The following is a 26,765-nucleotide window of genomic DNA, read 5'->3' as shown; positions in this document are numbered from 1 at the left end:
GATAATATTGGTCAGTTGTATGTGAGTGACCTCTGAAATGACATCAAAGAAAGATGTAACACTCAGATTTACACTGCTCCTCTTCTTCATTTACTTGTTCAGTGACCTCATCACGAGTATAGAGGCAATGTCATTTTCCAGCTAATACTCATTTATGGCTCAGTTGGAAAGCTCCTCGTAGTCCAACAACATTGTTCCTGAAGGCCACAGACACAGTATTAGCATTAATATAGTCTTAGATTTTACCCCCACTGCTGAAAGAGTTTACCTAGTCAGAGGAGCATTTTACTTCAAAGCATTGCCCTGTTATTTCTGTTGGTTGTGTTATGACATTTTTGCTAAAGACTCAGTGGAATTAAAACAGGCTCTTGAGGCTTCTGACCATCTAGTGGAGGCCAGATTCTCACACAGCAGCCCACCACCCAGAGGTAGGGGAAAAGAAAGACTATTTAGCATACAGGGGCAGTGAAGCTGTTTAGAATTTGTTTTTTGGTTCCATCATCATCCTGGGTGATGTAACTCAGACACAAAAGGACATGAATGGTATGTAATATCTAATAAGTGAATATTATTTTATTTTATTTTATTTATTTCATTCGATATATTTTTTATTTACATTTCAAATGATTTCCCCTTTTCTGGTCCCCCACTTCCCGAAAGTCACATAAGCCCCCTTCCCTCCCCTTATTCTCTCACACACCCCTTCACACTTCCCTGTTCTGGTTTTGCTTTATACTGTTGCACGGAGTCTTTCCAGAACCAGGGGCCATTCCTCCATTCTTCTTGTACCTCATTTGATGTGTGGATTATGTTTTGGATTCCAGTTTTCCAGGCTAATATCTACTTATTAGTGAGTGCATAACATGATTGATCTTTTGAGACTGGGTTACCTCACTTAGTATGATGTTCTCCAGCTCCATCCATTTGCCTAAGAATTTCATGAATTCATTGTTTCTAATGGCTGAATAGTACTCCATTGTGTATATATACCACATTTTTGCATCTATTCTTCTGTTGAGGGATACCTGGGTTCTTTCCAGCTTCTGGCTATTATAAATAGGGCTGCTATGAACATAGTGGAGCATGTATACTTATTACATGCTGGGGAATCCTCTGGGTATATGCCTAGCAGTGGTATAGCAGGCTCTTTCGGAAGTGACATGCCCAATTTTCTGAGGAACCGCCAGACTGATTTCCAGAGTGGTTGAATATTATTTTTTTAAAAAAACTTAAAAAGTACAAAATACCCAAGATACAGTCCACAGAACTCAAAAAGGTCAACAAGCTGAAAGGCCCAAGTAAGGATGCCTAAGTCCCGCTTGGAAGGGAGAAGAAAGTGATCACAATTGTGGTGGGATGGAGAGACCTGGGAAGGAAACTGGGCAAGGGGTATGGAGGGAGAGAGGGATCTGATCTGGTATTGGGTGAGGGAAAAGGACTGAAGCCCTGAGGGCCAGCAGAAAAAAATTGCAAACAGGCAACTTTAGGAGGTAGGATGTTGGGGGAACCCACCAGGAAACATCAGAGACCAGGGAAGTAAGAGACTCACAGGACTCAAAGGGATAGATGAATGAACCTTAGATGAAATGCCCAACAGTAGGGAGAGGGAACTTATAGTGGCCAACTCCAATAGAAAGACAGGTCATCAAATGAAGGAGAGGGTTGCCATTCCACAGTCAAAACTCTGACCCATAATTATTCCTGTCTGAAAGAACTGCAGGGATGGAAATGGAGAGGAGTCTGAGAATAAAAGGTCCAGAGACAGGCCCAAAGTGGGAATCCAGCTCAAGGGGAGGCTGTAGGCCTGACACAATTGTGAGGCTATAGAACACTTACAAAAAGGGACCTATCATAGCTGCCTTCCAAAAGTCCCAACAAGCCGTTCAGATGCAGATGTTTGTACTCAACCAATGGACAGAAGCTGCTGACCCCAGTAGTTGAATTAGGAAAAAGGTGGAAGAAACTGAGGAGAGTGACCCTGTAGGAGAACCAGCAGTCTCAGTTAATCTGGATCCCCAAGGTCTCTCAAAAACTGGACCACTAACCAGACAGCATACACCAGCTAATATGAGGCCCCTAAAACATATGCAGCAGAGAACTGATCGTTCTGGTTTCAGTCACAAAAGATGCACCTGACATTCAAGAGACTGGATGCAGCAGGGATTTTAGAGCTCAGGTGGGCTAGGGTTGGGAGTTAGGGACATCTTTATGGAGACAGTGGGGCAGGGAGGAGGCATAGGATATGGAACAGTTGGAAGGTAGACCTGGAGGGAAACAAAATCTGGAGCGTAATAAAAATATAAAACAAGGATTAAAGAATAAAAATAAATATTTTTAAAAGAAGAAAAATTTATGAAGTAAATTTAATCTGTGTTCTCAGAAAATTAGCAGTATAGTGTATAGAAATCAGTACTGGCAACTCAATGTATTGGATAACTTTTCATAAATATATCAATAGTCTAGTAGAGTACAGATAGAAAATGCCAATCAGTACTGGCAGTGTGACCTAGAAGAAACAGCCACCCCCATCATCAGCACATCAGCATGAATCAGTAGGAGTGACCAAGACCAGAAGAGATGCCAGGAGAAGTTCCCTGTTGTGTCTCTCTTGAGGAAGTGCAGATCATTGAAGTCACACAAGTAAGACCACCAAAGCATTGTAAAGTTAACTGTGCAAGTCTCTTGAGACCTAGCTATACTTCCTCCAAATATCAAGTGTCCTTCCATGAGTCTTGCCTCAGCCAAACACCTTATGAGTTTATCTTACCAAAACTCGATGTGAGTCTGTATCAGTTGATGTCACTGTGCCAATTTGTCCATAAAAGTAACAAGAAGCTGCTGAAACACCACCAGAAGTTTTTATTCTCCATGGAGTCATGGCAACCAGAGCTCAACAATGCATGGGTGTAATTAGCAAAGAATCCAATACATGTGTGTCATTAGAAAAGAATCCAATACATGTGTGTCATTAGCAAAGAATCCATCATGCATCCTTTTACATACATGACTTATCAAAACATCCTTTCATCTATGTCTACTTTAGGAAAACATCCCTTCACATGTCTGACTTAGTGAGACATCTTTTTGTCCACGCCTGTTTCAGAAAACCATACCTTATGTGTCTATGTTAGCACATCCTTTTTTCTGTATCCACTTCAGTAAAACATCTTTTGATATAACTGTCTTTTGAAAGAAACCAAAAGTTTACACTTCAGTCACCCCTTGGATCAACAGAAAAGGTAAGTCTCTTCCATGTCTCCATAACGACATTACTGTGATAAAATATTATTGACACTAACCCTTCTAGGATCTTAGATGTTTTGTCACTGTTCTTTTTGGGGTCCCTGAAGCTGCTACCTCTGCAATAGCCCATGCTTTCAATGCCTTTGAGAAGACACAGGTGTATTTAGGTTGATTGTATGCCCAGCATTCCTTCCCAAAACCAGAATGTGTTTTCACTGTGGCATGGTAAGAGAAAATAAATGAGAAATAAGAAACAGCATACTCTCAGTTGCCTTCAACATTAGAAGGTGACCCCATCTATCTCTTAGTGTTTTGACAAGCTGACAGAAATATTGTTAGCCATTGTCATTTATGGAAGACACCCCTCATACTTTTCATTTTTTCCATGAATTATAGTAGCTTCCTGACCTTGCCTACTTTTATTGCAGAAGTCAATCTTTACTAGCATTTATTACAAAGGAATAAAACGACTTATCACCATTGATTACAAGGTGAAGTGTATGTGCAGAGGATATGCCCACCTGCAACAAAGATTGTGGGAATGTTGAGCATAAAACTGGTAAGAGGGCTAAAACCTCCAAATCACATCATAGCAAACCACCCACAGCTCCACAGTGGGACATGGCTTCCTTCAGAGGAAAACCAAATACAGTTTGAGTGTGTTTTCTTATTTAAACTAATGTTTTTAGTGCCAGAATGCACTAGCTGTATGTTTTCCATATTTTCCAGTTGTATAAATGTGAATTAAAATAGCAATCTATGGTTATTTCAAATCAGGTCTTGCTATTCTAGGATAAAATTAAAGTATTGAATTTTTCAATAATGATAAGGCAAAATATAATTGAAAATATGCTTAATCGCAGAATTAATAAAATACTCTCTTGTAGGATAGTGAATACCATCAGAGAAGCTTGCTTTTATAAATCATCATGAAAAAAACACATGTTCTCAGGAATAGATACATGCTCAAAAGTCAAATATTAACATTGCATTAAATCAGTATGATTTATCCTCATATGTTTTTATAACTGAAAATAGACATTCTGCATTAGATACATTAAAATTAAAAAGAGTCATTTGTATAAAAAAAATCAGTGTGTTTTGTGTGAAAGCACCTGTAGAACACTTGGGATACTGTGCTTTTCATGTGTGCCTAAGTTCAAGTGTGCCAACGTGCATGTAATTTTCAGCAACTTACTCTTAAATCATTCTACCTATGATAAGACAACTAAGTAATCATTGACTACACTATTTGAACAATATTTTTTAAATTAAAAGAAAAGATTAAAATACAATATTCCATGAAAGGTAAAGTTGGCCAATAACTAGTCCTCAAGGAGTTTCCATTTAACAAGATCTATTAGTTATCTGTCTTTATTTCTCTCAGAACAAATGATGATATTTCTTCCAACTTAGGCTCTATTCAGTGAGGTGCATGGAATCTACACGTGGGTCTGTGAGTGAATGTAGACAGTGAAGTAACCTCCTGCAGCCACAACCAGGGAGTGATATAACTTCCTTAGGTTACTGACAGTCATTTGTTTTATAGGGTTACTGAAAATCAGTCTTGGGCCATGTGGTCTGTATGCAAATATGATGGACAGTCAATGGACTCCAAAGTCAAAAGAAACATGGAGGTTTGCATGAACATGTTGATTGGTAAATCCAGGGGCCCCGAAATATAGAACGAGTAATTTCTCTAGCCAGAGAGATTTTTCCTTCTAAAAGTTATGATTTCACATAATGAAAGAAGATTTTTGTTTCAGTGTATACAGGACAGAGATTTGCTAACAAAAGCAGAAATGTTTGTAATCTTACTTTACACTGTGATTTGTTTCGTATCTCAATATCCTCCCTCTCTCTATCTTCTTGTCCCCATCTACTGTCATTTCAACCACTTTAATGTAGCTTAGTGAGAAATACTGAAGGGAGGAACTGTAGCTGAACACAGAGCAGGCTTTACCCACAAGGCTTTTCCAGGGTCACAGGAAGCACATGTTTTTGAAACATGTATTATACAAAAATAAAGCTGCTTAAATCCCATGTAATGGAGTTAGTAAGTATAATAAAACTAGGGAATTCGAATACTGAAGAATATCCACTGATTAAATTGAAAGGGTTAAGTAATTATGCATTGACAGGCAATTTCTTTAAATTTTTACACAAAATAATATGATGAGATTTTAAATTGACAGAACGGTTCAAAACTTTAGACTATTAAAAGTAATTTCACCATGTAATAATTTTGTCAAACAAATCATGAGTAAGAACAAATGATACTGCAGACTTTGAAGGAAGACCCTTCTAGGACACTATTAAGTATAAAACGGAGGAGAAGACCTGGTGAAAGAGAGAAAGCAAGACTCGATCAATACAGCACAAAATGGACCCAGTGATGCTACATCTCTGAAACCAAGGATAGGCACTTTCCCCAAGGACTACATCAATAAGGTCAAATACAAAATAAATTTCAAGTGCATTAAGATCTAAGTAACATAACAGTCAAGAGCTGAGCTGAACTGCCAGCTTATAAACATTAGGGATTAATTAATTAGGAAAACATGGGGGTTAGGGATAAATTATAAATTCACAAATGACTAATGAATTTTGTCACAGTACTCATCAGAGTTTTTATTCCCAAAGACATATGCCTTCTAGGACAGCAGGGCTCACTGCCATATATGGCTTTCTTGTGCACTGAACCTTGTTCTGTGATGCAAACATGTTCCTGTGCTGTTACCCTCTTATGTTTCTATTCCCCTTTTACAGTATTTTGTAGTTAAATACACCTATCATTTTCAAGATGAAAGATTTAGTCTTTAGTGACACCTATATTCATTTCTCAGAATCCATGAAATTTTACTCACTAAAGATACCATATATCTTTCTGAAGCGGTCCTGAATTACTTGACATTTTTGGCTCCAGACTCATCTTTTTACTTACCATATTTGACAAGATGTTGTGTCAGTCAGCTAACAATACAATATCAGATAGAAAGCACATTCCCTGTATCTTAGACTTCCAATGAGATATGATGAAGTAGTAAGCCGAGTGCAGGCATCACAGAGGCAGGGTAGCCGGTGCTATCATGTTGGAGGTACAGGAATAAGACTCAGCAGTACTAAAGAACAGTTGCCTTTGACCAGCTGGCTATGAACTTGACCTTATTTCTGACAGCAGCTTTTCTGTTTCACTTACAGCACAGCTGAGGTTTAGAATAGAATTCATTTAGCTCAACTTTCAAAAAGAAATTGATTCAAAGCCTAATTTCTTAAGTTCCTTTTGAAGGCCAAATGCCAAGAGGGTTTCTTTTCCTCTGTGTTTAAAGATTTATGAAAAACCAATTACCAAGATTGTTCTTCAGTGAGAAAGAATGATTCCTATGCTTTTTGTTTCTAGTCTGGCTCTATTTCTTTCAGATGTATGAAGTATCATATGGAATCTTAGAACTTAAATGATCTTATACCATTTGATTGTAATATAAATTTTTAATAGAAATGCACTATACCTTGAATATAATTATTGTATTGAATGGCTGTGACTGAAGTCATTATAAAAAGTTTTACTGAGAAGTGAAAAACATCTTTCTATTTGATACAATTCTAAATATTAACCGAATTTGAAAGACCTGAAAAAGCATCACCTATTTCTAAAGAATAATAATTACCTTAATGTATATTTTATCCTAAATTAGGTCAAAGAATTATTCATTAATTATTAAACCAAACCTGCACTTATTTGCTGAATAAAAATAGTATTTCTAATACTCTTACTACCTTGATTTGTGTTTTTGATCAAATTGTACTGAATGAAGAGGAATGGGGAATCTCTGAGTTATCACTGGAGGAGCTGGTTGATGCAGTTGGTTGGACTTGGCATGACTTCCATAATTTCCCATAGAGAAATACATGCTATGACTTCCATTGAATGTCTTCTAAATTACACTGCCTGATGTTTACCCTATGTAGAGTACACAGATGCTGCATATTAAGGAGAGTCTACATTTAGCTATCTAATTGCTCTAGTGTTCCATCTTTATGTTATTTCTCAACTCTATGACCATTAACATCCCAGTGACATTCCCTACTTGTTGCATCCCCAGAAACATACCCATGCACACTTTCTGACCTTTGCAACCCACCTGGATATCTCATAATGACCAAACTTGTGCTGTGACTCTTTCTTGTTATGCTAACCAAAGTTGGCCCATTAATAAAATTTCAGTATCTAAGACCTGAGCAAAGAATTTTTTAAATTTTCAGTGATATATTTATACTAAGCAGAATCTAGCTCCCTCCAAAAAAACAAGTAACTAGATGTAAATACAATGTTCATGTGCTAGCCCAGCAAAACTGAAACTATTAAATTTACATTAATACTTTTACTTAAATTTTATTTAAAATCCGAAATGCTTAACATTGAGGTAGAATTAGAATCCTTATGCATATATTGTATCCCTAAGATTGCTAATTTTTCTTGCAATCAGATGAAGAAAACAGAAATTGATTTCAAAAGCTGTGCCTAGAAAGAAGGTATAATGGCTGTGAGTGTTTACTGCTCTTGCAGTTGGCACAGGTTTGGTTCCCAGAACTGTCATAGCAGCTCACAACTCGACATAAATCTGGTTCTAAGGGACTAATGTCTTTTCTTACCTATCCAAGTACACTCTCATGATGCATATGAATCACTGAGTCATAAAAACATACATATAAACATAAGCAAATAGCTGGGCAGTGGTGGCACGCGCCTTTAATCCCAGCACTTGGAAGGCAGAGGCAAGCAGATTTCTGAGTTCGAGACCAGCCTGGTTTACAGAGTGAATTCCAAACCAAAAAGGAAACCAAAGTAAATAAAGGTAAAATGTATTACTATATAACAATTATATGTACAGCATTGTTACACACATCTATGTGTATGGGTGTGTGTGTGTGTGTGTGTGTGTGTGTGTGTATTCTAAGTGGAGAAGAACTCAAAGCAATGAGGCAGAGGCAGTAGAGGTCTCCGGTTTAATGTCCTGAGCTTTTTTGAGTATAGTGTTCAAATGTGGATCAATGGATCAATAAGTTAAAAGAAGGAAACTAAAGAAATACAAACACAGAATGGAAAGGTCAAATTTTCACTATTTTCACTCAATATAATAATATGTAAAAATTCCCCAAAACTCTTCCAGAGACATCTGAATTTCCTCAAAATGGCAGGATACAAAATCAATTCACAAAAATGAGTAAGCTTTTTATAGCAATAACACATACATGGAGAATGAAATCATGAACACACCCCATTACTGTAACCTCATCAAAAGACAATATTTTGGAATGAGCATAACCAAGAAGGTGAACTACTTCTAGAGTGAAACTTTAAATCTTCAAAAAGCAAGCTTGAATAAAAATATAGCAAATGACATAATTTCTCAAGTTTGTGTTTAGGTAGCAATATTATTGTAAAAAAAAAAAAAAAAAAAAAAAAAAAAAAAAAAAAAAGAGCATCGACCAAAGGCAATACACAGATGCAATGAAATCCCAATCAACATTCTTCAGAGAAATAGAAAGACTAGAGACTAATTACAAACCACAAAAGACCTCAGATAGCCAAACTAATCCTGGGAGATTGCCATTCCAAAGTTGAAGAGGTATAACGGTATAACAGAGTTATCATAATAAAAGTAATTTGGGACTGGCACAAAACCAGGTATGTAGACCAATGGAAGAAAATATTATATCCATGAGTACAGGTAACAAGAGCTCTCTCCTATTTGAAAAAAGATTTCAAAACATTTGCTTAACAAAAAATATCTTCTAAAAACAGTGATGAGGAAACTAGATGTCTACATGTAGAAAAGTCAGAATGGATAAGTATCTATCATTTGGCACAAAAATTAATTCAAAAGATCAATGACTTCAATAGGAGACCTGGAACACTAAAAACAGTAACAAGAAAGCATATGCAGTACATTTCAAGATAGAGGTTCAGGAAAGGACTTTCTGAATAGGACTCTGCTAAGATATTAAGGCCAACAACTGACAAGTGGGACATCATAAAACTTAAAAGCTATAGAGGTAAGGAAGCAACTAATTAAAGAGGAAGTCCTTATGGTGAGAGAATCTTTGATAGCTAAACGTCTGACATAGGGATAAGATTCAGAATGTATAAAGAACTTAGTAAATGAAAATTCAAGAAAACTTATGAGTGAATTAGTAATGGATATAAAAATAAGTAAATGAAAAATAACAATTAAAATTAAACATATAAGTATATATACACTAATTAGAGGAAAATTCATAGAAATCCTATTGAAATCAGGAATGAGGCAGCATAGTTTACTAGTCCACAATCCTGACCTTTACTCAATAAAAATTGGATTATAGCTAAAAAAGAAGAAATAAATATAGTTAAGAAATGTCTCAAAAATGTTCATTATCCTTAGAAAGTATGGTAATTATGTTCTAAAAACTTTAAGGTGTCATTGGACCTGAGTCAGAATGACTAAGATCAAGAAAATGACTGACAGCAAACATTGCCAAAGATATTAGGAAAAGAGATCCCTCATTGGCTGTTGGAAACATTGCTAACTGGTGCAGTAACTAGGAAAATACCAGTGGAGAATTCTCTATAATTTAACCTTATATAAAGCAGCTATACCACTTCTTGCTTATGCCCAAAGTATCAAACCATACTACATAGATACTTGTTCAGCCATGCTCATTTCAGTTCTATTCACAATAGCTAAGAAATGTCCTTCAAGTGTTGAATAAATATTCAAAATATATATATATATCCAATGTGCTACTATTTGTATAAAAGAAAAATGAAAAGAAGCAGAAAATATTATATTGAGGTAACTGAGACCCAGAAAGACAAAAACCACATGTTCTAGTTCTCCTGCAGATTTGAATACATATCCCAAAGTAATTGTAGAAGCAAAGAAAGTAAAAAAGGACCATGGGGCAGATAAGGATGTCTAGAAATAGGAACAGCAATATCTATGTGATATGAAGGGAGAAATGAAAACATGGGGAAAGTTTTGGGTTATGGAATGTATTGGAGTTGCTACCTATTATGGTAGTAAGAGATTCCCCAAATATAATCGATCGTTTTTGCCTTTGGATGACTCCCAAAAGTTAAAAGTAAGATCCTTTTGCTGAAGGCTGCATGTATTGTCAGAGAACCTAAGGTAATTCTGCCTCCAAAGCTCACAGATACTGAAAGATCTAAGCTGCCAAGCAATGAAAGTACTACCCATATGTGAGGTCTACGAATCACAAAAATGACCTGCATGGAAAAGTATCTACTGGTGTAATAGTGGTGCTATCAGCGTCCATCTAATTGTACTGAAGGCCAGATCACCAAAAGCAAAATTACACCTAGTACTATAAATTTACCCAACAACACATGAATCATGTGGTGATAGATCTCAGAGGAAAATCTACTACTGCTACTTTCCAGAATGATTTTGATTTCTAACTTTATTGAGTTTTCATTATACATTCATAGATATGTATTGCTTTCACCCCTCACAGAAGAAGCTTCATTATTTACCAGAGACAATTACAGATCATATAAATGATCAAAATACAGAGACCAAGCAGCTCTGTGATGCTCAGCATGACTGATAAATCTACAACACAACTGCTATGCTGAAGATTTAGGGAGCAGTTGGGGAAAAGGAGTAGAAAAATTGTAAGAGCCATAAGACCATGTCTGCTGTGAGAAAAATATCTTCTATAAATGACAACAAATCTCTTGCCATGAAAATTTAATTCTATGACTCCCTAAACAACACCTGAACAATGACACCTCTGATAACTTGCCAACTTGCATGGGTGAAAACTCAACATAGCCTACTACTAAATGAAGAACTACAGGCAATTAACAACATCTGAGAGAGGGGAAGAATTAGTATCCTTCAAGGATAAAATCCCTAGCTGGTTTTCCAATACCAAGAAATGATATCCCAAAACAGACATACTAGCAACACTAAATAGACTCAGTAGATTCTTTTATTCATTTATTTGCATATACATATATTTGTAACAATAATCAAAAAAGATATAAGTTTGAGATATGGTTTTTCTATTATTTATTGATTTATTTTCATATTGATACATTTTTAAATGCATCATTAATTTAGCTTTATCACAGAAACATTCCAATTCAGTCATTTCCCAAGAGATAACCATACAATTTTTGCAATGTATCCTATCAGAAAATTTTAATGTGTCATATGAATACAAATGGCTCTCACACTATCAGAAGAGACTAGGAAGCCAGGGCTTCATATTTAGTGTTTAATACTCAATAATTTATTCTCATATGAATCTGTTATCATAGAACGTTTCAAACTATGAAATTGGCTTTCCTCAGTCTCTATATTTTTATTTTATTTTAAATTTGAAGGTTTGTGGGACATATGGGGAGGGGGGATCCGGGAAAGGGGAAATCATTTGGAATGTAAACAAAGAATATAGAAAATAAAAATATTTAAAAAAAGAATACACTGTCATCACCAGCTATGGTATATATGGTAACATATGGTAAATAGATCTAGAAGTATTTCCTGTAACTCCTAAACCTGCCTACACCAAGGTTCCAAAAAGTCATTAATTAAAGACCATTTAAAAAAAAAATAAAGAGATATTTCCAATATTTTTTCACTATTTAAGTTTCTTTCCTTTGATGAATAATGGTAATTGTAATACATTGTAATTTTATGTATCCTTTTATTTGTATGACATAGTTCATTTCTTTAAACTTATTAATTTTCCCCAAGTACTTACATAGCACCATTGTGCCTTTAACAGACTTCACAACATCCTGTCTCTCTTAACTCTTGACTTTATCCAGGGGGTGATATAGTTCAGAAATTGGACTGTCCAATGTGTCACTCTTTTTGTAGATAACTGGATCAATTCTCACACACTAAACCTTTATGTATACACTAGAACTGTGATTTTATTACTCTGATCTAGGAGAAACAATTGCAACCCAAACCATGTTCCATTACATGAGTCATATGTTATGCTCTAATTTTAATTCTACTCAGCTCAATAGTGATCATATCATACATAGTTCTGATGGAAGATGTTTAGATAAATGTATATGGAAAAGAGTCATGAAATATAGGTTACAGCAGTACAGAGCAGAATGAATATACTATTGGACTAATGGTGACATTGATAACATGCTCTAATAAACTCTAAAGGACGAGGCAGCACAATTATATTCCATTCCCTTTTAACATCTTGGATGTGATACTAGTCAGTGTACTCTTTCTTTTTAATGCATTGAAGATTTTAGGCAAAATATTACAAGTTTATTTACTTTCAGCATACATATGTGCTCTGTATAATTATTAAACACCATCACAGAATAAGTTCAAAATAACGATAATGTTAATTAAGAAACTTAATGTGAACAAAACAAAAGATGAACCGACACCAAATAACAGCCCTATAATAAAGTGCTGTCATTGTGAAGTTCTTCACTATTGTCAGTGATGTGCCCAAAGCCTTGCTAAGGACCTACTAATGAATGATAACAGATATGGCCACTTTTTTCACGTCACTTAAGGTAGACAAACTCCAGTCATATAAGTTCACAAGAAAGAATATAAAGACAATTGAGCTTAAGGAGGGGAAAACATATTGTATATGGTCCTGTTTAACTAATGAACCTTCACAAACAGGGTTATCTGCACAAGTACATTCTATAGAAAACCTATTTTAGTCAGTACTGCGGGACTGAGTAAAATATGTGAAAATGGGAAAGCAGTAAGAATGTTCCAGACTGAGTCCAGCAAATGTATCAGGCCTGAATCTAAAGCAAAGACTCCTTTGTCGGTTTGATTTTGTTGCTCTGGGAGAAATAACTCAGGGAGAGAAGATCTTTTTGGTTCAAGTGTTCAAGAGTTTCAGTTGGTCATGGCAGAGAGCAGACAAACTCATTTCATGGGACCAGGAAAAAGGAATAAAGCTTACAGGACTTGGCTTCGCCCTCCTTCTCCATGTAATTCCAAACAGTCCGGATGGTGCATCTTACATTGATAGTCAGTCCTTCTGCCTCACTGTGTATTTCATTATAAATTCCTCCATCCACACAGCCAGAAGCAAGCATTATGTTCTCTAGAAATCTGTTATCAGTACAGTTGGTTGTCAAGAGTAATCTTTATAGAAATATTGAGATCCAAGAGCCTGTCAAGAAAGGGTGACACAACAGTTGGCTAAAAACTAGGTGAATGTGTAGCAATTACGGGAAGTATAGGCTTTCCCCCAAACAATGAGAAAGAAATAAGGCAACTGTAATAAATTCGCTGGAGTGTGAAAAATTATCTGAAATATGCTTTAGGTGTAGACAGAAGTTATAATCTGTATATATGCAAGAAAAGATCTGGTGTAGATACTAAGAGACATGACCACAAGTTATTGTCTTAATGAGGATGGGAAGAAATTGTAACTCAACATTAGGGTATGCTATGAAAGAAGTAGTTAAATGTACTTAGGAAAATTACTGGAGTTGTACATTTTTAGACTTGATGATGTAATCTGATGAGAGGAGTATATATAAGCTGCGGCTCGGGTCCCCTGATTGAATGTGACAAATTGCAGCATCACTAGAGGTGATAAACATGAATGATGTTTGATCAGTGTGGCATCATAGTGCCTTTGAGAGTGACATTTAGAGCATTGAGGCATTAATATTATATACATTAGACTTTAAAAGATACTTAAATTTTCAAAGAAGTGACAATTTTGACTAAGTCTTTGAAAAGGTCTGAGGCTCAGAAGTATAGCCTGGGCTTTACCCAAGGTCATGTCACTGTTACATGAATGGCAACAATAAAAAGAGACAAGAGCTCCAGGAAGCTCAGTTGTTGTCTAGACAATGATAATGACTCCTTTTGAGACTGAGGGGGCAAATCTCAGAGGTAGAAGAAAGATAATAAGTGTATAGTGTGGAATGCTGAGGGTTGTGTGTCATATGGAGGGAGAGAGTAAACAATAAACTCATCTGCTCATGAGAAGTCACGTTTCAAGAACTAAGAGTCATAGACATTATTCATAAGCTTATCAATTTTAAAAATATGATTATCTTAACTTTGAAATAAAAGTCCCCTTGCCCACTGCTCTCAAGAATAGCAGCCAGCAACCTGACCACCCACCTCCTGAAGAACAAGAAGAACCAGTTTCCAGCCTTCAGGGGAGGGGTTTGGTTTGCCTTTGTTTCCTGGGAGAGAGGCATATCATTAAAGATGGAGACTTGAACCAAAAGCCATGTGTTTTGTTTCTCTCCATGTAATTTCTCTTGCAGCCTGTTCCTTACCCGTCTTTCCTTCCAGAAAACCCATGATTAAGATGTGTAAGCTGGACTCAACAGATGTACAAACCTTCACCTTACTGTAAAGACTATTTGCTCCTTTTGAAGACAAAAACTCATGGTACTTATATCTTTGCTCACCCAGGTGGATTCTGTATCAGTTTTGAATACAAAGTGGTCACACAGATATTTCTTGTCTTAGTTAGGGTTTCACTGCTGTGAACAGACACCATGACCAATGCAAGTTTAATAAAAGACAAAATTTAATTGGGGCTGGCTTACAGGCCATTGTCATCAATGCAGAAACATGGCAGCATCCAGGCAGATATGGTGCAGGAGGAGCTGAGAGTTCTACATCTTCATCTGAAGGCTGCTAGTAGAAAACTGACTTCCAGGCAACTAGGATGAGGGTCTTAAGCCCACACCCACAGTGACACACCTACTCCAACAAGGCCACACCTCCTAATAGGGTCACTCCCTGGGCCAGTCATATACAAATCACCACATTTCTCATACCAACATTTTATGCAAATAATAAAAATGAATTCTAATTAGGAGAAAGTAGACAGACAACAGGGAAAGTTACAAATATTTCTATGCTGTACCATTCACGAAAATAAGTTATATTTACCAGTATTTCCTTGTCTTCTTCATGTAGATGTGTATTTTCTCTACCATTATAAAACTGTAAAAAAATACAATTAAATTAGTTCTTTAGTGGGAATAAGATAAAATGAAAAAGACTCTGAACCTGGGAATCACCATGTTCTTGAAGAAGGAATGTCACTGTTGGCTGGTGAAACTTAAAGAAAACAACCAAGGGTTAGGGTTAGGGTTAGGGTATTGTCATATGTGTTTTAATTATAAGCAATAACATGTGTACCTCAATACCCAATGGGATCACATTTCCTAATTTTTCATAAAATCAGTATAAAGTTTGCTGAGGAAGAAATTATTACTTGGAGATGTTGATAATTGGCTACTTTAACTCAGCTTGAAAAAAGAAAATTGAGTTGTTGAAAGAATTTCAAATACAAATTTCCTTCATCTGCATATGAAATAGATGCCTAAAATTTATTCTTGATTGATTATTTCATTGTCATGATTTTTCAGAAAATTTAAGGGATAATTGAAATGGCAACAAATTTTCTATTTCTCTTCAGTAGTTTTATATATAGTGAAAAGATAGTCATGTATTCATTATCCTTCGGTATCACATCTCTGTGAAAAAAGGCAACTTGAATAGCATTATGTACTTAATCTAGCTCTTCTATAGTCTAGAATAATAGTGTTAAATCATCACTGTTATGTTTAGAATCTTTACTAAAATTAATAATACAGTGGATTCCTGATTACTTCTAATTTGTTATTAACAATAACACCTGGCACAAACACTCATTGTACACATTATTGTTACGAAAGATGTCATACTGCTGTAATTTTATTTCAATATAAATTATGTGTTTAAAAAACAGAGTGGATAACAGGTCAGGATTGGAAAGATAAAAATAATTGTATAACATGGAATGGGTTTCCAGAGACTAAAATATTAATGTGATTTTACAATTTAGAAGAACTTATTCTAAGAAAACATTTAGAAAACAATCAGATCCTGGTTTTCATAAAATGTATGAGGTTCATTTTAGCAGTTTGGATAAACCCATGTAAAATTTTATTTAAAGTCATGAATAAAATAATCTTAATCAACATTCTAACTATCGTGAGCACTGCTTAACTGACGTCTTTCCCTTACACAGATCAATTCTCTACTCCCTGAGAAAAAGAAAGGCATTTCTTAGATCTTAATGGACTTAGGTGAACTTTTATGTGCTTCTCTTAGAGCTAAACTACAAAATTATCTATTTATATCATGCCCAATTTTATTCATTCTTAATTTTCTCTCATTTCTAGTTATCACCAGTTTTCTAAAGGACAAATGGCATTTCCTAAATTCAAATTATGTTAGAAGATAGGACAAAAAAATTGGAGACCATACTGCATATCAGCTGGTACCGATCTAGAAGTCCATTCTTAGCCAATGTAAAGTGCCACTTCTCTGTAACCTGTAATCAGCAGCTTCAGAATGAAATTTTAACCTAATTTCTGATGTACTTGACTTATCCCATAGTGACTTGTATTGAACACCACTGCAAGACAGTAAACAGTAGACTTGGATCTGGATGCTTTCCATATGGGCTCTCACTATGTAGTTCTGGCTGAAAGATCATTTCAGCAAACCTGAACTAAGTTTAAACTCAAGTAAACTAACAGGTTAGTACCTAGATTCATTTATCCCCAACAAAAGCTGAGCATAGCTCAAGTTTCCAGGCTATCCTCAACAAGACCTGTGTCTCCAGGTTGTTCTCCCCCCAATAAATCCATGGTTTAATACCAGCTTTCCAGGCTAACCTCCAACAAATCTGCACCTCCAGATTATAAGCCTACCAACCACCAATTAGAAAGAAATCAGACGTTAAGCTTTAAGTTTGGCTAGCAGGACGAGCCAATCATGCTAAAGGCCACAGTAACACCCCAATTAGATGCTTTCCAGTCTAGAAACACTTGCTCACTCACATACACACACATAGATCCACTTTCTACTTTCTGATAAGCTTTGTCTCCACCTGAACCGTCTTGTAGGTAAGTGGTGCATTAAGCCCAATCTAGTTCAAATAAAGACCCTGGTGTTATTGTATTGGATCCAGGTCCTCAATGGTGTTTTGGAGGTCATGAACATTACAGCACAACATGGCTAGCCTATAATTTACTATGTAGACCAGGTTAGCCTTGTCAGAAAGCCATCCACCTCTTCCTGTAAATATTGGGACTTAAAGCTTGCTCATCACATTAATTTTAATGTATGTATTCCATTAATGAGTGGTTTTTAAAAGCCTAGAATTTATTTAGTTGTAAACAACAACATTAACTACTCAGACTAGACTATGAGTGTTCATATGTGGATTAGTTTTAAGACAAAGATCATCCTTGGGGGAAATATAGTTTTTAAAAAGTACTGGAAACATATCTCTGCAAATAACTTTAGGTCAATAAATATGAAAAAATATAAATAGGTCATATATAGGATGCATGATTGAAAAGGTTTCACAGGGTGGCTCGGAAAACTTTATGATGACCTCATTGCCCCTGTATCCTTGTGTGCTCAAATCCTGTGCAAAGTTCTCCCATTTAACTGGGTCTAGTTTGTGTGCAACATACCAGGATCACTTTCATGATCCTACTATATAAAGTTTTAATGATTATCTTGTTTTGCCCCACCCCTTTTCATACTCTTGCTTTCTCTAAAGTGATTAGCTACTCTGGGAGGTGGTGACAGATGTTGAAAGCTGCTCAGGGTCCAGCCCAAAGCTGGGAGAGCCTCAGATTGACAGATAGCAAAAGCCGAAACATCTTTCCAAGAAACTGCACTGGAAGCACAGGCACAAGTCTGGAAGCATTTACTGCCATGCTAAGCTCAAGGATGCCTGCAGCCAGAACCATCTTGAAATGCTGCTTGCAGATGAGATCTGGAAGTATAAGGAGTTCACTAAGCTTCACCAGACTACTGACCTACCAACAAAAATGTAATAATTTGGCAACATGTTATACATTTATACATAATTAGGTAAAAAATATTTAGGAAATAATTTGAATAATCAAAACAATGTGGTTGCTAAGAAGTGATAGACATTAAAACACAGACATACTTTTTTCCTCCCCACAAACCACGAATCCAGACACTGAAAATTCAGGATGAGTCATTGAGTGTTACATATGACTATGCAAGTAGAAACGAGCAGCAGAAGTAAAAAAGGAAGGATAATTAGTGGAAAGCGAGACATTCTTATATTTGTAAGGCAAAACAAAGCTGCCATGAAGCAACCTCATCCACAATTTTTTAGAGCTTCATTCATTTGAGTAATACTATAATTTCTATAATTTCAGTATTATGGGAAGGCAGAGGCTGAGACTCAGTCGGCATCTTTACCACAAATCCTAGTTTTTTAAAATCATTAAAACTAAATCATTACAACTAAATACAATAATAGGTTATAAACACAATAATTTTTCTGCATTTTGTTTGTGGGTATCTGAACTTAGAATGAGTTGATACTGTAAGGCTAGGTAGTAAGTAGTAGTATTAATTTATAATTTCATTATAATAATTTATACATGCATTCTGGTGTCACCTTTTAAGTTGTCACATGGGGAAAAGCACTACACAATTTCAACTAAAATCAATATTAACAGCTGAAGATTTATACATGGGCTTCAAATAACTCGATATGTGAAAGGGCATCAAATTACCAGCAAAGTCCTACTGTGACATGTTTCAATAAATCATCATTAGTAACCCTGTCTGGATGTTCACTGTCCTACCTACCATCAAGTTGATTGACTTTGGGTAATCTCAGTACACTTGTCCAAAGTATTAGCAACAAAAAATAGGGAGAATTTGAGGAATAGTACCTGATAAAAATATAGTTAGACAGGACAACTTTTCCCGGAAACCAAACAAATTCAAGTTATTGAATAAATGCCACTGTGCTGAATATTATATTGATCTACACAAAACATTCTATCATGTTTATTGCCATTTTAGCTGTCAATGATTTTAGAGGCATAAATAATTTTTAGGCAGCTTTTCTATTTCTAGAAATTTATTCTGGATTTTTAAAAGTATGGTGTTTTTATTGTAGCAGTAGACATGCAGCATAATATATTAACAATGCATTTGTTCAAATAGAGAGAATTAACTGAAATAATTAATTATATAATGCATACTTTAAGATATGAAGCAAAGGGGATAAAGAGATAGTTTGCTGGTTATGATTTCATACTAACCTTGCAAAACAAATCTTGAGTTCAGTTCCCAGTTTTATTATCATCTATAGCATTCATATGCTTAAAAACCTGTACACATACATATTAAATTAAGTAAATAAACAATTCATAAGATTATATAGAGACTTTTTATCATTTGTCATTTGTTCAACAAATATCAACTGTTAATTCTATAGAATGGGTTTGTTAAAAAACCCCAATTGCTAAATTGAAGATATGTGGTATCCAATATTTAAAGCATAAAGCTTGTGAATGGTAAGATACATCTGATTATTTTCTGACATATTTTGCTCTGCTATACATGACAGAAATACTATTTATGGCAACAGTAACACTAATTTAAAAGACATAGTCCTGCAGTCTATTTTATGTGGTAAGCCACCCTTTGTTCATTTCTATTACAAGATGGCGCTGGCCACATGCAGCACCCTGGTAGTAAATTATTTTAGTACATACGCAGTGTGCTGTATTCCTTATCACACTTACATGCTAATGAAGAATTCACTTAGTTCACCAATGAGGAAATGGCTGGCTATCTCCCTTGGCAGACGGGGCTGAGTAGGCTATATAAGGTCAGGCTGGGAGAGAGCCCGGGGCCGCCAAAAGAAGAAATAAGCTTAATTCAAGGTTTCCCGAATAAACCATAAAAAGGAAGAAACTCCCTGGTGTTGCGTCCTCTTTGCTGGTGAGGGTGGACATGACAATTTTACATATACAAGAAAGCACTAGGAAAGATATTGAGGAAGGGAAGCAGTCAATGATTCTAACCACCTGTGCTGACTATGAACTCTAACACTTACCAGCATGGCAAGCTATCCCTAAAACTGCATTAATGGCACTCATGGCTGGACAGTAACTAGCAGGTATAAAACTGAATTTAATCCTACTCAATATGAGGAAAACTATGACCGATGATGGAAATTTAATCAACAGCCCATGCCCAATGAGATAATGAACCATAAATGGATTCTACTATCACCACTTTGCTACTACCACCATAAGTTCCCAACTGCATGCTAAAACTTATCCATATTCCCAGGGGTGTGTGTATCCATCTCCTCATCAGAAGACATTCTCTACAGAATAAACATAAACTATCAAATAAAAAACACAGCTGGGCTTAATGCAGAGATCAGTGGATCATGGTCGTCCATCTACAACAACATTTCTGTTCAGGGAACATTAGAGAAGGAGAAAAGTTTGCAAGAACCACAAACCAGGAATGTCTGCCATGAGGTTGGAACTTCTAGAAATAAACATGAAACTTCATGGTTTTGAAATAACTCCAGGTTATTTCAAAAAATATATCCACCTAAACAAGATCTAAACAAAGATGATATGAACAGAAGTGCTACTGCAAATAAGGAAAATCCCACTTGGTCCTACACCTAGAAAAAGAACTACTGGCGATTGATGACTGTTGAAAGAAAGAAAATTAGCCCTTCTTAATTATGAAGCCCCAACTTGTTATCTAATAAATAGATGGACCAGAAAAAAAGAAAACCAAAGTAATGGGAGGGGATATAAAAGCCAGAATTCACTGAATAAAATTTGAGATAGTTTGTTCTAGGAAAAGCTTCATAAACACAGCCTGAACAATATGACTAGCAAAGGAAATGAAAATGTGGAAGGGGTAAAATCCTATGGGATACTATCCCTAGACAAAGAAATGCAGGTAACTATCAATTGCTGGGAAAGGAGAATTGGCTACTTCCAGAAATGATCTCCCTTATTGGTGGTTCAATGCAGAGTAGTTAGTCTTAAAACAATATACAGACTAATTAATATCCACTTATCAGAGATTGCATTCCATGTGTATTCTTTTGTGATTGGGTTACCTCACTTAGGATGATATTTTCCAGATCAAACCATTTGCCTAAAAATTTTGTGAATTCATTGTTTCTAATTGCTGAGTAGTATTCCATTGTGTAAATATACCACATTTCCTGTATCCATTCCTCCTTTGAGGGGCATCTGGGTTCTTTCCAGCTTCTGGCTATTATAAATAAAGCTGCTATGAACATAATGGAGCATGTGTCTTTATTGCATGCTGGGGAATCCTTTGGGTATATGCCCAGGAGAGGTATAGCAGGGTCCTCTGGAAGTCTCATGTCCAGTTTTCTTAGGAACCTCCAGACTGATTTCCACAGTGGCTGTACCATCTTACAGCCCCACCAGCAGTGGAGGAGTGTTCCTCTTTCTCCACATCCTCGCCAGCACCTGCTGTCTCCTGAGTTTTTGACCTTAGCCATTCTGACTGGTGTACTGAATACCCAAGGCACAAATTGCATAACAAATGACTCCCATGAAGAAGTATGGAGAGGGTCCTAATCCTGGAAAGGATTGATATAGCATGGGAAGGGAATATAAGGACAGAGAAAAAGGAGGGAGGTGATTGGAGAAGGGATGGAGAGAAGAAGGTTTATGGGACATATTGAGAGGGGGGATCCGGGAAAGGGGAAATCATTTGGAATGTAAACAAAGAATATAGAAAATAAAAATATTAAAAAAAGAATCATCTCATCAAAAAATATACAGACAACAAAAATGAATTCAGGAAATTTTATTTTATATGGTTGTGTTTATGGTTGAGAGAGAGAGAGAGAGAGAGAGAGAGAGAGAGAGAGAGAGAGTGTGTGTGTGTGTGTGTGTGTGTGAGTGTAAATAAATATAATCAAAGAGGCCACCAACTTGAGAGTGGAAGCATGGGAAGAGTACAAGAGAACATACAAGGGAAGTTCCAGAGGGAGTAAAGTAAGGGGGAGTAATATAAATTGATTTCAATAAAAATATTAAAAATTAATTTTTAAAATGCAAGAAAAATTGAGTCCTACAAAACAACATGAAACACAGCTGTGGCTGTGGCATGTTACCTGCACTAGATTAGGCCTTGTGTATTCTCTTATAGACAGCTGATGAGTCCCTTGCCAGATGATAGAGATATTTATAGTCCATAGCTGCCAGAAGAAGAATTGTTATTATCTTCATTGGTGTAGCTGCTGGTCATTTGTTCAGGCTCTAGGGAATAATCACTACTAATGTTCCTAAGAAGCAAACCTAATTAAACAACAGAATCACGGAAATGTACCTGTGTGTGTGTGCGCGCGCACACACACACACACACACACTCACAAACACACTCACACACACTGACATGAAAATGGGAGAAAGACTAGGAAGAACGGAGTTCATCAAATATGAGATAAGGATTCAAAGGTGATTGAGTGAATACGATCGCACTCCCCTGTAAATCGACATGTGATTTTCAAATTCCCCAGAACACTGGGACAGACCAAAAGGTATGATTGATCTCAGCTCCGTGGTCAAACAAGCAAAGTTGTCCCAGCATGAAACTTTCTAAATGAATGTTTTAATTATATTCATTGTTGTAAATCTGTTCCTCATATTACATACCGAGGTTTGGAGGGCTATTCTTTAATAAGTTGTGATGCTTTTTGTGAGGTTTTGGAAAAACACTGGGGGGAAGTATGAAGAACAAAACCAAAAACAAATCAGCATGAAGCTGGAGCAGATGCAGCTCCTCTGAGTCCTCAGTCTTGTAGGTTCCTTTCTTGGACTTCTGCTTTGTACTCCCCTGTACAGAGCAATACAGCCCCATAAGATGAGGAGACTGACGCTTGCAGTGGAGTTGTCTGGTCACCTGTGGGCTTTCAGGCTTTCTTGGCCTGGCTGGAGAACACATGGCAACTTTGGTCCATATTCCTTGACTCAGATTATTGACTTAGTTATTGTATTATTTTTTACTAATTTGGGGGATAATTAAGTCTCCACAGACATCATTTCTTTATGTGCAAAATGAAGATGATAAATATTTTAAACCAACACAATGATTGCCACTATAGTCAATCTACAGGTTAATATATCTTCATCCACAGTCTCTGAAAGAGTGCCTAGTAATCCTATTAGTAAACTTTAATTTATATTCATTATTTAACCGTAACCCTATCTGTATTAATAGAGATATTAATTAGAGAAATGTAAAAAGTAATACTTGTATAAAAGTGAAATTCAAATTATGTGTTTTTGAACAATTGAGATTATAACAATTGTGACTCCTAGGGATGAGTAAGAAAATTGAGTGAATGAGTAAGAAAATAATGGAAACGAAAATTACCAATATTTCTTTGGAGGAAAAATTGGCAACGTGATTTCAAAACTTAACATTGCTTAGATCTGAGAAACAGAAATTTGCTTTAAAATATTGTTTTTAATTTAGCAAAGAGACTGAGGAGAAATTGGAATTTATTATACAGATACACATCAATGACTAATCAATATATTGATTTTCCCCATTGCCTAGATGAAGAGATGCAACATTATAAATGTTTCTGAAGCTTCAGCCTTTAAATAAACTTTTCCATCACAACCTACACTCTAATTTCAGACTTATGTACCTTTCTGACACCTGTGATTTCCAAAGGCAACATAAGTATTCAGAATTCATAAGTGCTGTTTACAAACTTCAGATTATTTGACACTGAATTCTACATTCCCATTATGACATATTTTTTTATGTTCAGTAATTTGTGTAACATGTCATATTGTGTCGCAGAATAGACATAACACATGGCGCAGGTATCTGTTTGTTTACTGCATGGATATCATTTCAATAAACATTACTAAGTATAAGCCAGTTGTGCATTGTTTTACCACAGTCTTATGGCTAATGGTGGAAGACTGATTCAATTTTTAAGAATAGCAGTACTACTGGTTTAGAATATAAACTGTAGGTTAATAAAATCTTCCATTTATAGAAGAAGTGTAAAGTCAAACTAGGGGCATAACTTTGAGATTGTTTTTCAAGGTTTCTTAAGGGGTCACCATTTCCAAAGGTAAAGTCAAGAGAGAACTTGAGGATATCAGCTCTTAGGATAAGCAAATTTCAGAGAGTTATTAAAAGTAAAGTTAATGTATGGCACTGAAACTTGGTAATCAAGATATTTTTAATAATATTTGAATAATATTCCAGAATGATTCCAATAGAAACTTTTATCAGAAAGGAATTCAAATGAAGGCTTCTCAGGACAATACCTAGAAAACAGTTTAACTTAACATTGACATACAAACAAAGCTACAGGCCAGTCTTAAGCATGTCTTGCACTAAGACTCTTTACAAACAAGATAATGTCTTTTTCACAAAGCAAGGTGTTGAAATCCCTTCGTTGTAGGAAGAGTTTGTTGGGTCCTTCATTACTTTCCTAAGACATTAAAATTTGTGCTATACTTGATGACATAATGCAGACTTCAAGTATCATAATTTACATATAGTTCCTATAAACCAAGCTGCAAAACAAAAAGCAACAAAACACAAAACCATAAAACTTAAGTCATTTAAAAATATAAAATTCATCATGAATTAACCATGTTTGTTTTTACCAGATAACTCATTCTGATTTCATTATTTTTGGAACCTAGACTAAATACAGAATTGCCCCATCTGTTTTCTTTCCTGTTGTCTGCAACAAACACTTTCTCATGAATATGAGGGTACTACCCATATCTTATGTTCATACTGATACTTAGGAGGTTGACTGCATCATAAGATGGGTCCCTTCTAATCCTGAGATCCTTTTAAACCCATGGAATTAGTCTTCTTCTACATCAGTCTTTAAGTTAGAGCTGAGGAAGGTCCTGGTTGGGACTGCTTAGTTGCTATCAAATGCAGCTGTATGCAACATGATACTGCCTTTTTGGCTTTTGACAAATGACTTAGTGGAAATCAATCAACCAGAAGAGAGAATCCATCCTCTAGGTGGCAGGAGACAATGACTACAGTTTCAGAATTGAGGAAAGAAAAAAAAATACAGAAACAAATGAAAATGATGCATAATTTGAAGAACCATTTCTTGATGCAAATGTAAAAGGTTAATTGCCTAAATATGGAACAGATGATGTAGTTTAACATATAAATGTGGAGTATTTGAATGGGCTCACACTTAAAATGCTAATATATACATACTCAGCAGAATGTTCCCATGGAGTGATGACAGTCCCATTAAGTTATGAATTAATTAGTTCATTCCAGAGAGGTCCTGTTACAACATTGTCTTTTTGAAGAATGCCTGTAAAAACTGGTGTTCTAAAGAAGACAGTTTGGATGCAGAGAGACTTTGAAAGAGGGTCTCGCAGTTTGGTCGCAATAATTAAGCATGTTTATCCAACAACTAATTTATAATATCAATGAAGCCTGTTAGACTTTCTAAAAAGCTTTAAAATTCTTATATTCATCTATAAGATGCTAATATGGGTGGGTATCATAGGTTGAAACACTTTGCCTACTTATCAGACAGATATTTTTAACAATGAAGAATTTTTAAAATGGAATGGGTTATTACATAGTAAATGAATTGCCTAAAAGCCAATTGTGAAGGTGATCGTCCTAGACAGAAGGGACAGTATAGGTGGGGCTGTGAAAATGTAGTTTGCTCAAAGACTTCTCTATGTTCATGAAGATTTCGGAATCATAGGAAATGTTTTCTCCACTGTCTCCCTTTTAGTCAGAGTATATTGGTCTTATTGATCCCACAAGTCCAATATAATTTTTATTTTCATGGCAATGTTTCATTTGGGAATAAACCTGTGTGGGTAAAGTGGAGAGACATTTGGAATCTGCCTGTTTGTGCTTCAGAAAGTCTGCCATTTTGATGCCACAAAACATCTGCAACATTTTGTACAGTAATTAGGAGGGCTACAAGTAAAATTCTAATCACCCCTGTGTCTTTTCTTCTTTTCATTTCACTGTACAGTGTTATAAGGTCAAGCTGGGGCTTCACAGTCCTCTGTCTAAAACTATGCTCACTCATCTACTAAGCAAAAAGTGTTGGAAAATCTACTGTCAGGCACAGTCAAAATTAGAAAGAGTAGGAATATCTGTGTTATGTTCCTTGAGATTTTACAGCAAGTGTGTCCTTAAAAATTTGCTGCCTCTTACCTTTCAACTTTAGACGTGATCTTCCTCTCCCTGCAGAATATCACCAGTGTTGATAAGGCCAGCATGGCTTCCAAAATTATTTCTCCTTTTACATTAGAAAGCAACAATGAAGGAAGTTATCTCATCAAAACTATTCCATGCACACTGAGGTCATGGAATTTTTAATAGATTTTAAATATTCATAATGTGTAGAGATTTTTAAAAACTCTCTGTATAAAGAACACTCTTAGCTTGATGACATTTTATAAGTATCTAGTGGTTGAATCTATAATTTGAGAAAACTTAAATTTTTGCTTTTTTCATTAATATTGAAGCACCCAGAGCATGTCAAAAATGTGCTTAGATGCTCAACATTAGACTATGAAAATTAGCTGGTTTTTAGTACTTTATGATTTCTAGTGTATATAGTTCTATTAA

The sequence above is a fragment of the Apodemus sylvaticus genome, chromosome 7 (assembly GCF_947179515.1).
Source record: "Apodemus sylvaticus chromosome 7, mApoSyl1.1, whole genome shotgun sequence".
NCBI lineage: Eukaryota > Metazoa > Chordata > Mammalia > Rodentia > Muridae > Apodemus > Apodemus sylvaticus.
This window is presented reverse-complemented; position numbering follows the sequence as displayed.